The 15266-nt window shown below is 43.5% G+C and overlaps 1 long non-coding RNA gene across 4 annotated transcripts in view; it reads right to left on the bottom strand.

The window, feature by feature from the left end:
• Nucleotides 1-14232, bottom strand: part of LOC118176840 — a 43346-nt gene extending 29114 nt beyond the window's left edge. For all 4 annotated transcript variants that reach the window (XR_004755543.1, XR_004755545.1, XR_004755544.1 and 1 more), the window contains exons 1-3: nt 14117-14232; nt 13809-13956; nt 12709-12812 (exon numbers count right to left, since the gene is read on the bottom strand). This is a non-coding gene — a long non-coding RNA (uncharacterized LOC118176840). The remainder of the gene's footprint in view (nt 1-12708; nt 12813-13808; nt 13957-14116) is intronic.
• Between the last annotated feature and the right edge of the window lie 1034 nt (nt 14233-15266).

Below are 15266 nucleotides of genomic sequence, written 5' to 3'. Positions count from 1 at the left end.
CAGGGCAAACTGAGAGCAGGCATGCCGGCACCGTGACAGTTTGAAGGCAGGATGCTGATGTTGGCGGGGTCAGCCTCAGGAGCTGTGTCAAGTGCAGTGCAACGCAACTTCAGTAATACCAATGCCAACAGTTTCCCCTCCTGACTCCAGGGAACACCGCAGTGCAGAGAGAAGCCTGCAAGCAGCCAGGAACCAGGGCAGCCTCCCCGATGGAGGCACCGAGGCCCAGCCTGAGATGCTGGGATTAATCAGGCATGGCCTCCGAAAGCAACTCTTATTTACAGTTGGAAAATCACAGTCACGAGCAGCACTTCTGCTGCTCATCTCACCGGCAGTGGTTAGGGTTAGTTGGCGTTTTTCTACCTTCAGATAGTTGCTGAGATGCCCTCTGTTTTCTTGTATGAAGTTTTCTTTGTTAGTGAATCCAATCGAATACTCTTTGATTTTTTCGAATACGACAAAACCCCAGAGGCTGTACAGAGAATGAGACATTCCAAAGAACACTTGAAATTAAGTATAAGAGCGACCTGAACAGCAGCTGGAAGTGCTGGCAACTACAAAACACTTTCAGGCAAAGGAGTGATGAGTCAGGCAGTTTAAATGGCTCCAACCTTATCTGAATGAAGGTTGGAAGAAGCGTTCGGAGAACTTATTTTAACAAATTGGAACAGATTGCTGAGGGATGTGGTAGGTTTTCCATCACTTCATATCTTTCAAAGAAGATTGAATTTTATATAGACATACACACATTTTCATTCCAGGTCAACCAGAAGTTATTGGGATAGATATAACACTGAGTGAAATGCTATGACTTCTGTTATACAAGATATTAGTCCAGCTTATAACAGTAATCTCTGCTTCTCCTAAAAACCTATTACTGAACTAATAACTTCATTTGGAATAGAAAAAAAAACTGCCTTCATTTTAATTATAACAGCAATTCTTCCTATGAACCTATTGAGACCCGAGACAAAAGTCGTTGTTTTTATAACATTAAATAAGAATTTACTACCACTGCAGCTTAAATAGTATTTGATCATGACCATACATAAATTATAGCATGTCATCACCATTTTAAAAAGCTACACTTAATACCTGATAAAAACTATGATCCAAACAAGAATCTAAAAGCTCCCAGGTTGCTGACCAAATGCACAGATTTTTACACAGAGATCCTACAAAAAATACCTACTTTAAGTGGAGGAAAAAGATTTTTATGTAACTTTAAGAGTATTTTCCTAAACCAGAAGATTTTTATGTAACCTTTAAGAGCATTTTCCTAAACCAGAACTAGACGCTAATTCTAGAGAGGGCGGGAAGTCCTAAGACACCTCTCATGTTTGCCAACTTTCAAGTTTTTATACCAAGAGTTTTACGTTTCATGATCTTTTTCTGTAAGAATCTAGCATCCTTGGATGGTTCCAGTTTCACTACCCAACTATACAATTGTGCACAGCCACGAGAGTGATATGCAGGCCCCCATGAACCCAACAGTTTGAGAGTACATAAAATTTAACAGACCCAGGGAATATGACGGCAGGGGCCATAAATATAAAATTAACTACGGGAGCAAACCATCATTAAACAGGGATCAGGGAGCAAGCTGAAAAGCTGGCGCTGAATCAGGAAGCTTCACAGTAATTGGGATAATTAGTGAACCATGATGATGACCATTTTTCTGGCTCACGTGAACATCCCATGCATGAGTCAATGTGCCATGTTGGCTGTGGGTGGCAGGGCCATTCCCTGCCTCGTATCAACACTCGTGTTTCGGCAAGTATACAGCACTCAGTGGCTATAATGCATTTGCAGAGAAGTTCAGGCTGCCATGAAGATACCAGAGCAAATCACCATCATATTTTATGTATATAAAAAAATCTACACATTTAAACTTCCCTTGTGCTCACGGTGTTTGGAAACCTGCCTATAAAGTTTGTCGTAGGGCGTTAACAGGTGAAGCACATTCAACAAACTGGCATTTCTCTTGCTGCCTGACTGGTTCAAAATCTGAATCATTTGGAAAAACCCGGACCCATGGTTAGTGAGATAACAAAAGCCTGGCTCTCCAGGAGGAGCACGCAGCCGCAGTGCTGAGCGGGCTGCAAAAAGACAAAAGCTTCATTGTTTGCAGTGCTGAAGATGGCACATCTTGACCTGACCGGGAGCTGCACAAAGCGACAGGACTGAGGATGAAAGCATTAGGCTGGGAGACAGAGGTCATGGAGTGGCTGATACGATACAACAAACGTGACTTGCCTGAAAACAGATGTATACTCAGGCTGGGATCCACAAGGCAGGATACAGTAAGAAACCATAAAGAAACAACAGGCAAACAGCATGAGACAGTGGCAAGCAGGGGGATTTTAGCCTCTGCCTTTGACAGATGAAGATGAAGTATGTTTTGACAAGAACCCAGTACTCACATCATGCAATAAAGGGAAAGTTAGGTGCATTATCCAGGAAAGATTTGCTTCCCATGTCTCCAGCCATATTATGCAGCTGCCATGAGAAGCATTTTTGCTGTTCCCTGCAGCCTACTGGATTTCTCTTCCAAAGGCAACCTAACCAAAAACCCTCTTCCATAACGAAGGGTGAGGAATAAATAAATTACATTTAATAAAACTATAATTCAGGAAGTTTAGTCAAGATGTTATCCTTGGGAGTTTAACTACTAAAGCAGGGAGAATCTCTTAAGAGTCTCAGACCCAAGGGGGCTCCTGCATCAAGAGCCAGTTTCCCAGGATCCTGGCAAGGAGATCTCTAAGATTTCCCAACTCCCAGACCATGCAAGAGCCTACAGCATCTTCTCCCTGATTGCTGTGCTACAAATCAGCCTCTGAAGAAAACAGGATGCTCTCTTGATGCATTAGCTCTCGTTCCTGGTATGACAGTTTCTGTGCCGTGTTTTCTACAAGACTCCAGCCTGTGGGCCATCTCTTTAGGACATGTGTTCAGATTCATCCCATGAAAAGCAAAATTGTATCAGTAGAAAGCAGATCCAGATGAAGGCAGAGGAGAAATACACTGCTGTCATCTTCTGACACCAGAGATGATGTTATCAGACTAAAGAAAAGCAATAACATCCCTAATGGTCTATCCGTCACCTTTAACTCCATCACAGTAACACCTGGCCATCTCGCATCACGCGGAGGAACTGCACTGTCACCCTGCTCAGCCTTAGAGGGGCTGAAAGGGGTCACCAAGGAGCACCCAGAAATCCCAGGGAGGAACAGGAGAAGCAGCCCTGGGACTTCCCTGGCAAGGAAATCCTGCAGAGAATGGCTCCCCTTGTCTCCTTGGTGTTACATGCTGCTGTCCCAGTCACTGGAAGAACATTCCCTGACTCATGCTGCCGTCCCAGTTTTATATGGCTAAAATATAGTGCACGTGTAATTTATTTTTGAAATATATTCATATCCACACAAAGTATAAAAAGTATGCAAAATGAAATAACCACCTTTTTCTGAAAATTCAAACATTTTCTCTTGCTATGACCAAACTCAGTGTTTGAGTGGCAAAGCCTGGGCTGCAGTGGGTCCCTTTCACTGGTGTGGGATGCCGCTGTGTACAGCGGTTCTCACTCCAGAAAATGTAACGTGACATTAGAAAGATGAGAAGAGCCACCGGTAGGAAGAGAGGAATGGCTGCTTCAGTCCCACCAACCAGGAATACTCCCCTTCTACCTGCAGGAGACTGCTGGAGATGACTCCTACATCTGCTCCTATCCCTTTCTCTCCCTGGCGATGAAGAGTCACAGCAGGCATACCCCAGCCAGCCAGGAAGCAGGTCAAGGAGATCATCCAGAAGCCTTTTGGGAAGGAAAACGAGAGGTGCAGGAGGCACAGCAGAGATGGACATAAACCCAGCCAGGGCACCCAGCCCGCTCCTCAGTGCCCACCCACCCCTGGCAAGCTCAGTACTGGGAAGGGGACATGAGGTAGCAGCAGTGCTTTTCTCCCAGGAGGGAAGAGGTCGGCACAGGGCTGGCTTCCAGGGACACTTGCTTCACCAGCCCCTGGCTACACCAGCGCTGGCACCAATGTTGAGACAAGGACCAAAGTCCTTTTGCATGTGACAAATGCCAGCACCAAGCACTGAGCGATCACAGCACAAGCCCACATTGATGCTGCGCTCACCAGTGCCGTGGATCTGCAGACAGAATTTACTCTAAAATACACACACAAAAAAACAGCCACTAAAGAAAAAGAATCCATTGAAGCTGCTGAATTTGTGGTGTATTTTACAACACTCAGGGAGAAAGAGGAGAGATAATAAATCTGGGAGCTAGTAGCCACAGCAACAAATTGCATTTCTCCTCTGGATGACTTTCCCCCCACAATCAACAGCAATTACCGGGCACCTCAGGGTAATATAGCAAAGTTTATGTTGCTTCTATGGCAAAGTTCTTTTCACAAGTCTAATTTATTTCACGTCTGCAAGGTTCTGATTCATTACTGAACATTACTGGGGGTCTGATCATGACAACCACTGAAAACACAAAGAGAAACGCCCTGGACAGAGCTCGTCTTACTCTGCTGTTTTATTTTCTGGTACCAATTAAGAGCCCAGCACACTGGGTTTGGAATGAGGATGCTTTCCCTGACTCTTGGGAACCAGGGAAAGGAAGAAAATAAAGTATCTGAAGAAAACAGTTGAGGGTGAAAGGGAATGTAGCCCTGCACCTGGCCATTTAGGTGCCACATGAAAAAATAGTAACGAAGGAATGGCTTTGCTTCCTTCTGCACTTCAAAGGCTGCCTCCAAACCATTTCAAACTCTTCTCTGCATTGCTGCGGTGACACAAGTCTAATGAGGGACTAGGAAGCTGGTTTCAGGGCTAGGCTCTTTAGTTTCCATATTTTTTATCCAGAAGGATTTCATTTAAAAACAAAAAAAGACCATTTGCTTTCAAGACATCAGCAGGAATACATCACAGGTCACCCACCTCCACGCATTAGAACCAAGTTCAGAAGCAGAGTTGGTGTAAGACTTTTGGCACTGTCCTAGGGCACGGCACAGCCACTGGAGCATCTTGTTGTGCACTTCGCAGAGGGCTTTAAAGCAGAAGCTAGGGGAGAAGGATAGCAAGGACTAAAACAAGCACAACAGGGCAGACCCTCCCAGCCCTTAGGGACCCTACAGCCATCTCCACCTGCTCTCTCTGCTAAATATTAAGCACATTTGCTCTTGCTACCTTTCAGGCCCTCAATGTTTTCCGTTTCCAAGGGAATGACCTTCAGGTGCCAAACTCCCAGCCAGAACAGCCAGCATGACAGCATGCTGCATTCAGGTGCGCTCATCCAGCTGGTGGGCAGAGCAGTGGGAAAGCTGCTGGTCAAAAAGGAGATTTATCGGCTCAAAGTAACTCCAAGACAGCACAGCTTCCAGCACGCTCCTGGCAGGCTGGGTCAGCTCTGCAGGCAGGGCAGAGAGAAATGGAAAGGAGAGGTGGCAAAAAGAGCCATCTCCATACCATGGCTACTTTTTAAATTTGACAAAAGTGATTTGTTTGATTATCTAAATATTTTGCAGGGAAGCTGAAAGTTCATTGGTGTGAAAGAGGAAATCAATTCCATGTAGGATGAGGAGTGTTGTGCTCATGTTTAACAGCAACCACGTCCTGCCTGCACCTCTGCAGAGCACACGAGACACACAGTGGCTGGAGGATGCCCCAGAAGGATATCTAGCATCTCCCACGACAGCCTGGCGTGCTACTTTGCTTTCCTTAAACACACTCTTATGACTGCTCATAAATCCCATACAGCAGCAGTTTCAACCTCCTGAAACCTCAGAACACGCAAGGAGCTACAGGACACACCATTCATCCCTTTCCAGGTTGGCCACTTGCTCCCCCAGACACGTATGGCTGTGCAGGACAGACCTCCTGGAGGTCCCTGGTCCATTATTGGCAGTAGATGCACTGGATCCATCAAACAAACTTCACCTAGTTTTCAAAACTATCCCTTAGTCAGGACAGCCAGAATGGTTCTCTCATTTATGCTGCATTGTAATGGCTTCTTTTCATGCTATATTTGTGAAATGTCATGATTTCTGCAGAGAAAAAGAAAAGCTTAACAGTAGCCTAGATCATGGCCCTGGAAATACGCCCAACTTGCTAATACAAAGCACAAGGGCTAACACAGAAGCCTCTTCCCTGTTTGAACAGTCTCTTCAAACTACAGCCACCCAAGCAATATTTTTCTGCCAAAGTAGTTTGCTACCTCTCTCTCCACATTTTTTTTAGACTGCTAGAGCCAAAGTACCCTGCCCTGCTGCCACTGAAATTAATAGATGTTTGGCCATTAAATTCAGTGGGATGAAAATTAAGCCTTAAAAAAGCCAGACAATCACACCGCAGTCCATATTCATGTAGGGAATACTGCAAGCAGGATTTAAAAGGACCTTGCATTTATCTTTGTACTGCCTGCGCACCATCTGCATATAATTGCTTGAGTCTACAGACATTGCAATGCTCATCAAAAGCTATATTCTTACCCACACTAGGTCTCTCTTTCAACTGGAAGGAAATTCTTATTGCTTTGCAATCTATACGCAGCCATTTAGCATTTAATAATTCAAATTGTAACACAATATTTGATGGAAAATAGTCATTATGGATTTATAACACAATGCAGGTAGTTGAAGTATACAAATTTCAGCATTTCAGGGAATGGGTATTATTTTCAAACAGACCTAATCCCGTAACAAAAAAGACATCCATAATATTGTCCATAATCTTGTTTTGCTACTTGCATCTAAGGGTTTGGGTTGATTTCCTCCCCCACCCCCCTTTTTTTTTTTAAAAAAAAAAAGCTCAACCGACTGAGTTATAGCAGAACATTTTTCTACACTGCAAAGCTTATTTACATACTGTAAATAACTATGAATGCAATAAAATTGTGGTACAAATACCATGAAATAATGCCTCAATTTGCAGTTGTTTTACATCAGCATATTTTATAGCAGTGTTTACTCTAGACTGAGAAACAAATAAATAGACAAAAAGAAAGACAAAAAACTTCTCTATTACCCACACTCCAGTGGGGCTCCAGCCCACAAACCTGCACCATGCTTAATCATTGCTTAAACAACATTAAAAATCAGAGACCACAAACAATACTGGATTCCGACCTTGAAAGTGCAATGCAGGAGGAAACAACAGGGTTTGTGTCCCACACCACTCCCAGCCTCATGTCCCAGGATGCACGCACTGCAGTAAGCGTGGTGAGCCCGGGGCATGGCTTGCCTTGGACAGCTGATGGATCCTGATGCAGACCCTTCCCCACATCCCAGACTCCACGTGTGATCCAGGGCTGGTTTCTCCCTCTTTGTGCCCAGGTTCCCCAGCTGACACTCATCTCTCTGACTCGTCCATTTGGACGGCACTTCAGGTCCTGACCCTGCTTCTGGTCTCTACCAGCTTTTATAACACACTCTCAGCAAACAATTCTTGAGACTAACCCTTATCCTCCACTTTCCTCCACTGAGAGAGCCTGGTGGTAATGGTCTGAGCTATCTTCTTTTTGTAACCCAGCTCCCACACAGCCACCAGAAGCCACCTGTTGGGCATAAGGCTTGAAAGCCCGGCTGACACCAGTGCTGGGATATACACAAACAGGATCTCGTATTCTCCTCCAACAACCCACTGCAAATTTGAGCTGCTGATGACACAAGGAGAACCATCACCTTCCTATCCAGAGGCCTAATGCTTGCTCCAAATTTAGATTTCTTTTGCCTATCTTGGGTTTCTGATGAGACAAATTTCCACGGTACCTACATGATGATTTGATCTGCCTTTTATAAAAATAAAAAATAATAAAAAATAATAAAAAAAACTTTTAACGTATTAGTAGGGCTCATGGGGATCATTCTGGGCTGCCAGCAGGGCTTAGCCAAGATAGGCCAGGTATAATGGCAAATCTCACAGTCCACTAGCTACCATCCCCACCAGACAAAGACATTTGTCGGACTCTGCTACTCCTCGGAACAGATGGGTCAGGAGAAAGATTTTTCTAAATTCTTTTTTCCTCCTAGCATATCAGAGAGCTAGAATAGAGCCTTGAAATGATAGAGTGCAATTTTCTCCTTCCTTTAAGCACGCACCGAGATGCAAATAGTCATTTCCAAGAGCTTAAAACCCCAGGGAAGTAGATAATAAGCAATTACTCTAACCAGATAGCACTGATGTCTAAAAATTAATTTCTGTGCTAACATCCTACCCCTTAAAGTTTTAAATTTCAAAGGAGAGTATCTTCTGAAAAAGATACACAGGTGTACGATTCTGTTTCCTAGACATCTGTCTCCATCTACGCTTGGTCGGCATTAACCCTGTCTGCAGAGCACAGGCAGCACACCAGAGCCGTCTGCGTGCCACTGCCCTGGTACAGGTGTCTTTAGACAAGAGGTACCACTAAGTATGAGGCACAATACTTATCAAAACAAACTGAGCCATCTAGCATTGTCAATAATCGCTGAAGTGGGACAATAAAGCCCTCAAAGTCAGAAGAGCTGGGAACACGATTGTGGAACCTGGTTCCCCCAAGCAGCCCCTCTGGTCTCGGCACTCAGCTCACAGGCAGCGATGTTAAACCTCCAACAAATGCTCCAGGCTGCCGGCCCACGGGGACGTGTTTCACCTTCACACTACGTGAATAGTCCTCCCTCTCTCCCTGAACTCAGATATCACTCACAAAAATGACATCGAGTCTTAATGGTAGATGCTACCTTCTTCCACGATGTTTAACGGAAAAATAAGAGCTGTTACATGGCAGCAGGTACTGTGAAACCACAGAACTCTTCATTCAGTCCTATAGCACCATTAAGAATAACCAAAAGAAGTCAAGTGAAGATGAATAAGCCAGCTTTAACAGCAGCACTTTAGATTTACAGTACTATTAGTCAGATGTGATTTATAGTAAATGAGCCCATCATGGTCTATCTTGCATCTGAGGTCCTCAGACATGTCTAAAGCTATGCTCAAGAACCATCCCAGCCACCTGCAGACAGCTTTTATCATTTATTTGCAGTCATTCTTTGAAGGTAAAATACTGAAAAATAGATATTGAGTATCTACATATGGATTTAGTGTCTACCTTAATAAATGCTTGCATTTGGAACTGGCTCAGCAACTACTGCGCAATCCTTAAAACAGGGAAGGGCTGCTACTTTGAAAGGGTTCTGTGCATATTCACTGACAAATATCTATTAATTTGTGATATTCTGTGGAAAAAAAAAAATAAATAAACCTCAAAATCAGAACTTCTACCAAAGCCCTTCCTGTTGTTCTGCTTCCTGCCCTTTCACATTCAGCACTGAACAGTCTTGCGAAACTATCTTAGTAGTAACTTTGAGCCCCAAGATCTCATTTTTTATTTTCTGTCATTTGCCAAACATTCCTTTATACTTTTTTCCTGCAGCTCTGAATGTTCTCTGCCCTTCATTTCAATTAATGATGTCATAGATCAGTATATTTTCCCAACAAACTATTAAATTAACTGCCAAGCTCTTCCTTCATTTTTTATTCAGGGAAAGGAAGAAAAAAATAACCACAGCAAACTGATGCGCTTAACTCTTTATGATTTCAAATAAAAGCCAGAAAAATGATGGTAATGTTTTGCCAGCCCCGCAGTTTAGCCAAAAAGCACACTGTACATCTTAGTTATGTCATGTTTTATTCCTTAGCCTATGAAGATGCTGGAGAGGAATGTGTCAGGGTCAAAAAAACAAAATGAGAAGAAACTAGCAGCAACTCCAAGTCACAGATTTTTCAGTTGCTTAACTTAACACCTCCACAAATAACCTTGTTCTTCTCTCCCCCTCTAAAAACAAAGACACAGCACAAGGAAATAAAAAACGCCACATGAAGCTTTTATTTCCAAGTCTGTGGAAGTAGTAGTTTTTCATCTTTAGCTTTTGCAGTTACAATCCTCGTCACGTCTGTTCCCTGCTGGCCGCGGGTAGCTGACTGACAGTACGTTGTCTGCATTCATACAGCGTTAGGAGAGGGTCAAATACTGCCCCAGACAAACAGGCTGCAGAAAATTTCCCCTCCAGACCCTCCATATTAAATATTTACAGATACTTTGCTCATCATTGGACCACCAAGGACAGAAAAGTGTCCGCCACGTGATGCATAAATTTTCCACCACCTCTTTTCCAGCTACTTTCCCCATTTTCCCAAGCAACAGTCCCCACCTTTCTCCCTCTGCACCCTTTCTTTGTCCTCCCTTTCCCCCAGTTTCCTACAGCCTTCCCCCTTTCTTCCAAAAACACAGGAATGCCCAGGTTGGAAGGACCTCAAAAGATCATCAAGTCCAATTTTTGTGGGGAAAAATGAGCCTAGACAAGATTCTCTACAGCTCTGTCCCATTGAATCTTGCTTTCAGCGATGGGGATTGTACCACATTCTGTATGGGGCTGTTCCAGTGATTTTATGTTAACGTACATTTTATTCGGTTCTGTCAAAAAATGATTTTAAGTCCATCAAGGAACCTTCTGACCTGCCTCATGCCACTACTCTAGCTACCAACGAGTGAGGAGCTGTTAAGTGGTTAGAGTTTGGGGCAATCCTTGTACATTAACTGCTGATGAAATTCAAAGGGAGCTAATCATCTGAGCTATGTTAGATATGAAAAAAAAAAGGGGGGGGGGGGGAGCCCAAGCAAACAACAACAAAACACGCCAGAGAAAAATGCAAAATGCAAGCCACAAACTCTCAGTAGCAGTGCATGCCTTAGCAATGAGTATTTTAGCACAGCAGAGGCAAGCTTTGACCACTTCTCCAGTGCTTAAGCTAGACAACAGGACGCATAGGATTAAACCCCATAAAATCCTCCGGCACATCAGGGTAACATCATTGGCAACTGCAGCCTGCATGGGGATTTAGAACAACTACAATATGACAGCAGCCCACACAAATCGCTGGCAGGTAGAGGAGGGAATTCCAGAAGTTAAATGGAGCTCCTGGATCCAGGGAAGAAAACCCAAAAGTTACATGGATGTTAACCTGAAGAGCCGAATCCAGAGGCTAAAGAAATCTTATATTGTAGTGCCAACAGTTGCAGAAAGCTCTTTTAACTGCCACCTCCAAGGACTCCACAGGTGCAAAAACATCCAGTGCATTTGAGAAGGAAGACCTTACATGATTGCTATAAAGGCAATACTACAGGGTCCAGCCACAACCACACTGCTACCACTGACCTGTGCTCCACTGCGTCCAGGGAAATCACCCATCACAATCAGGCTCTTTTCAATTACAAGCATCTTTTGACTTTCGATTATTATTATTAAAAAGAGAAAACAAGGCTGGAAATCATCAGAAACACTTCATGGCTCTCCACTGTCTAGCCCTCCTGCTTTCTGAGGGCAATGACTCACAAGCTGGGATACACTACTCTGGTCACCCCCTGAAAAAAAGACAGCTTCAGGGACCACATTTCTCCAAGGCTCTCAGTGGTAACTATTGCAATGAAAAGGATGACTGATGTCCATTTCCTTCTTAGCCCCAGACAGCACCCAGCCTCATTCTCCACAAGCACCACCTCTGTGAAGAGGTGCGGCTAAGGGAGGCTGTCACGCCAGCTTCCAGTGAACACTAGCAATATTTTTTCCTGAGCTGACAGATTTGTTATGTGTTAATTTATTTTTAATTACAGCCTGTTTACAGCCCACAAGCCTTTGTTGCCCTCTCGTGGCTGGTCCACCTGCAAGAGAAGCACTTGGAGCAGAAAGACCTCTCAGGTCATCGAGTCCTGTCATCCTTTATTGCAGACAAATGCATTATATAAGCCCTTTAATAAATGTTATCAATCTCGTCTGTAAAAACTCGTTAGGTTAATGTGATGCTATTTTTATTAAAGCTTAGAGAACTTGCATTTAACAGCGATTGCGGTGTTTAAACATGAAACAACTCTAAAATGATAGGAGTCAGAGCTTGGTGTCGACTGCAATTCACAGTCCCAAACCCCATCTCTTGAATCAGGCTGGCTTTTCAGTTCTGCAATTACACCTCCACCTTTTCTCAAGGGTGGCAGTGATTCCACACTCTCAGAGGATTCAGACCTGCTCCCAAGCGAAGGATTTGATTTCTATCTCTCAGCTTGCTCTTCACAGCCCCCCCTAAAGCCACCCAAAATTCAGATGGAAGGCACTCCCGCCAGGTCGCTGCCACATCCCTCAAAACAGAGCATCCTCCCTATGAGGTTCACATACCAGGCATTTGACTGCACTTAGTGTGTTGTGTACCAGCTAACAGCATGAGAGAAATCATGATCCTACAGCTACAAACTGCCTCTTTGAAAAGATTCACCACTAAACTGCAGCTATGCTAATTTTACACAATCACCAACTTTTGTGGTAAGGCATCTTTAGGGGCAGGGGAAGATTTTGCTTGCACTACAGGAATTCCACCTCTGCCTAAACACTCTTAAAAAAAAAAAAAAAAAAAAAAAAAAAAAAAAAAAGTTAGTTGAGTTGGAAATTAAGTAAGAGCTTCAACCTAGAGCTCTGAATTAAGCAAATGGAGAATTGTCTCTTCCTGGGAGCACTTTGTTTCTTTAACTGGCACATACAGTAAATCAAACTGAAACAAAAGGATTCAAGACTCTGTTCTGATTTCTGACAGCAGAAAGCAGAGCTCCATCTCCTCACCATTTGCAACCATACAGTAGAGAGCCACCAACCTTGCATGCATAAAACATCGTGTCCTCACCTCTTTTCTCCCTGGAGCAGATATTCACAGGTGTCTGCAGGGAGAGGATGAGAGCAGTGATCAAATTCAGGAAATTCTTCCTCTTTCAGACATCAAGAGTCATCCTAGAAAGCAGAAGACAACATCAGGCATCTCTCTGAACATCTGACACGAGACAAGAAGAGCTAGCATTTACTTGAACTCCAGAAAGACTCCAGGAAGCATTAATTTCAGTTTAATTTTCATCAACACAGACTTCTTGCAAGACAGCTTCCACTTTCTATTAAACTCTCTAAAACCTCCATCCCCAAACTCTCCTTAAGCTGTCTCAGCAACCTGGCAATTGTCACACGCATTGCACAACCAAGAAGACAAAAGGCCATAGATTAAGTAAAGTTGGTGCTGAGTCCTCATTAGTCAGGTGTTGGCAGGACTTTATTAATGGCAGTAATTAGTAGAAAAAAAGTTCAGTGATGGCAGTGGAAAATTCCACCACTTAAATATTCATTACTATCGACTCCTTTAGCTTCGTGGTGCAAGCTATCTTATTAACTTCCTCTGGGCCAGCATCTCAGGTCAGCTCTGCTAGTGGCGTTGAAGGTGAAAGGCGAGGAATGTTAAACTTCTTTCAGCAGTCAGCAGAATTATGCTAAGGCAAATGACCACCCCTCAATTCCCTGAGCATCCACTTCAGTTTTCCAAGACAGGGCAGGGCAAACTGAGCACGGCTAGCAAGTCCTACGCCTTTTGATTCACAAACAACAGAAAACAAAAAGAAAGACCAAGAGGAAAATAAAGCACTGAGCATAATGACATTGCAGTAAACACAAAAAGATCGCAGAGCCATAGTGCCCTCTGCAATTGTCTAATAGAACTGATTAACATCAGCAGAGCAATCTGGAAACAAATGCTGGTAGTAAAAGATCTAGGACAAAATTCTCAAGAAGTTCTAATATTGCCATTTCTGGCTGGTCAACCTGGAGACCATTAGGCCTGCTTTATAAGAAAAACCTGAATTCTTGAGCGTGTTAAAGGAAGCAGAGGCACTGGTCCTGGTGAATCAAGAACTCAAGGTCTGTTTTTCAAACTCTATTTGAAGCTCCCAAGCAGCTCAGTTTTACCTTGACCCAGCTGTAGGCAATGAAGGCAGCTCAGAGGCTCTGTGCTACATCCTTTGGTTTTCAATTGACCAAGGGTCAGAAGCTGTGCAACAGAAACTGTTCTACCTGAAGTCATTTGCAGTCAGTATATCTCAGTTGGGCCATGGTCCTGTAAGATGTCACACATATTAAATCTATGACCTCCAAAATATTAAATATAGAATCATAGAACATCCCAAGTTGGAAGGGACCCACAAGGATCATCAAGTCCAGCTCCTGAATATAAAGATACTCTCACTATGTGCATAAAACCCAAAATATCTACTCACATAGCCTGGATTTTTGACTGTTTTCATCTTCCACCCCAAAAGCATATTTCCACTCAACAACACAACCTACACAGCCAAGGGCAAAGCCCACCAATTACGGCACAAGGGTCTTTATCTCCTCTGGTAAAGGAGGAGGAGGAGGCGGGGAAGAAGAAGAAAAAAAAAAAAAAAAAAAAGGAAAGAAAAGCCATGCCCATCCCATTTTTCCGCTGGCAGGAATAATTATTCTACCAGCATGCAAGTAGATGGAGCTATGCCAAAGTCTGCCAGCTGGAGGACCTTGGAGTTTGATCCTACTGGCCCAAAGCATTTTTGAGGTAATATCTGTGATTCTCAAAAGCCAGCCAGGTCCTCTGTGGCTTTTTCTCCTACCTCTGAACCTGGGATAGCGCTTTGCTGTGTCCTAGTGGTGCTGTACATCATAACACAACAGCTGTTAAGTGCTAGAAGAGCTTCAGGCTGGAGGGGGAACGCATAAACCTACAGTGTTTTATTGCTTAAAGTAAATGGTAGTCTTTGTACGGCACTTAAAAAAAGAGGCTGAGCAGATCTGACCTTTCTACAGTCCTCTAACTTTTACTCAGGAGAAGATCCCAAGTGCAGGTGGCAGTGAAGTAACACAGACTCATGGTACACAACTACAGCACACAGTGACCAGCTCAAGAGAGATGGGGCTTTTTAGAAAAGACCAGTTTAGGGGAATTTATAATTAGCTGCAGAAAAGCAGCTCTTGCAAAAGGCAGTGCTGCATTAAGAAGCTTCCATCAAAAACAAGAAGGCATTTAAGTGAGATTATTCCATGTCTGGAGTAGAAACATTTCCAAAGATCTAGCTGATGCCACATTTTACCCTTATGGGCAGGATACATGTGGAAGGATTTAAGATAAAGCAACTCCATTTCCCATTGCACTGGATGTCCTGCAATACCCTTCTATTTGTTTTTCTGTTTGCAACAGCTTTTCACCTCCATGGTGCAAAATCAGTTCTCATTTGTGTCTCTACTTTCATCTCCACTAAATATGGTACGTAATAATGTTTGGACTTTTTGCTTGGTTTAGATGAAACGTATAAGTGGGAGTGCATGGAAATCCACACGGTTCTAGCAAACCAACAAAAAAAAAAAAAAAAAAAAAAAAAAAAAAAAAAAAAA

This window comes from Oxyura jamaicensis, chromosome 20 (genome assembly GCF_011077185.1).
Source record: "Oxyura jamaicensis isolate SHBP4307 breed ruddy duck chromosome 20, BPBGC_Ojam_1.0, whole genome shotgun sequence".
In the NCBI taxonomy this organism is placed as follows: Eukaryota; Metazoa; Chordata; class Aves; order Anseriformes; family Anatidae; genus Oxyura; species Oxyura jamaicensis.
This window is presented reverse-complemented; position numbering and strand designations above follow the sequence as displayed.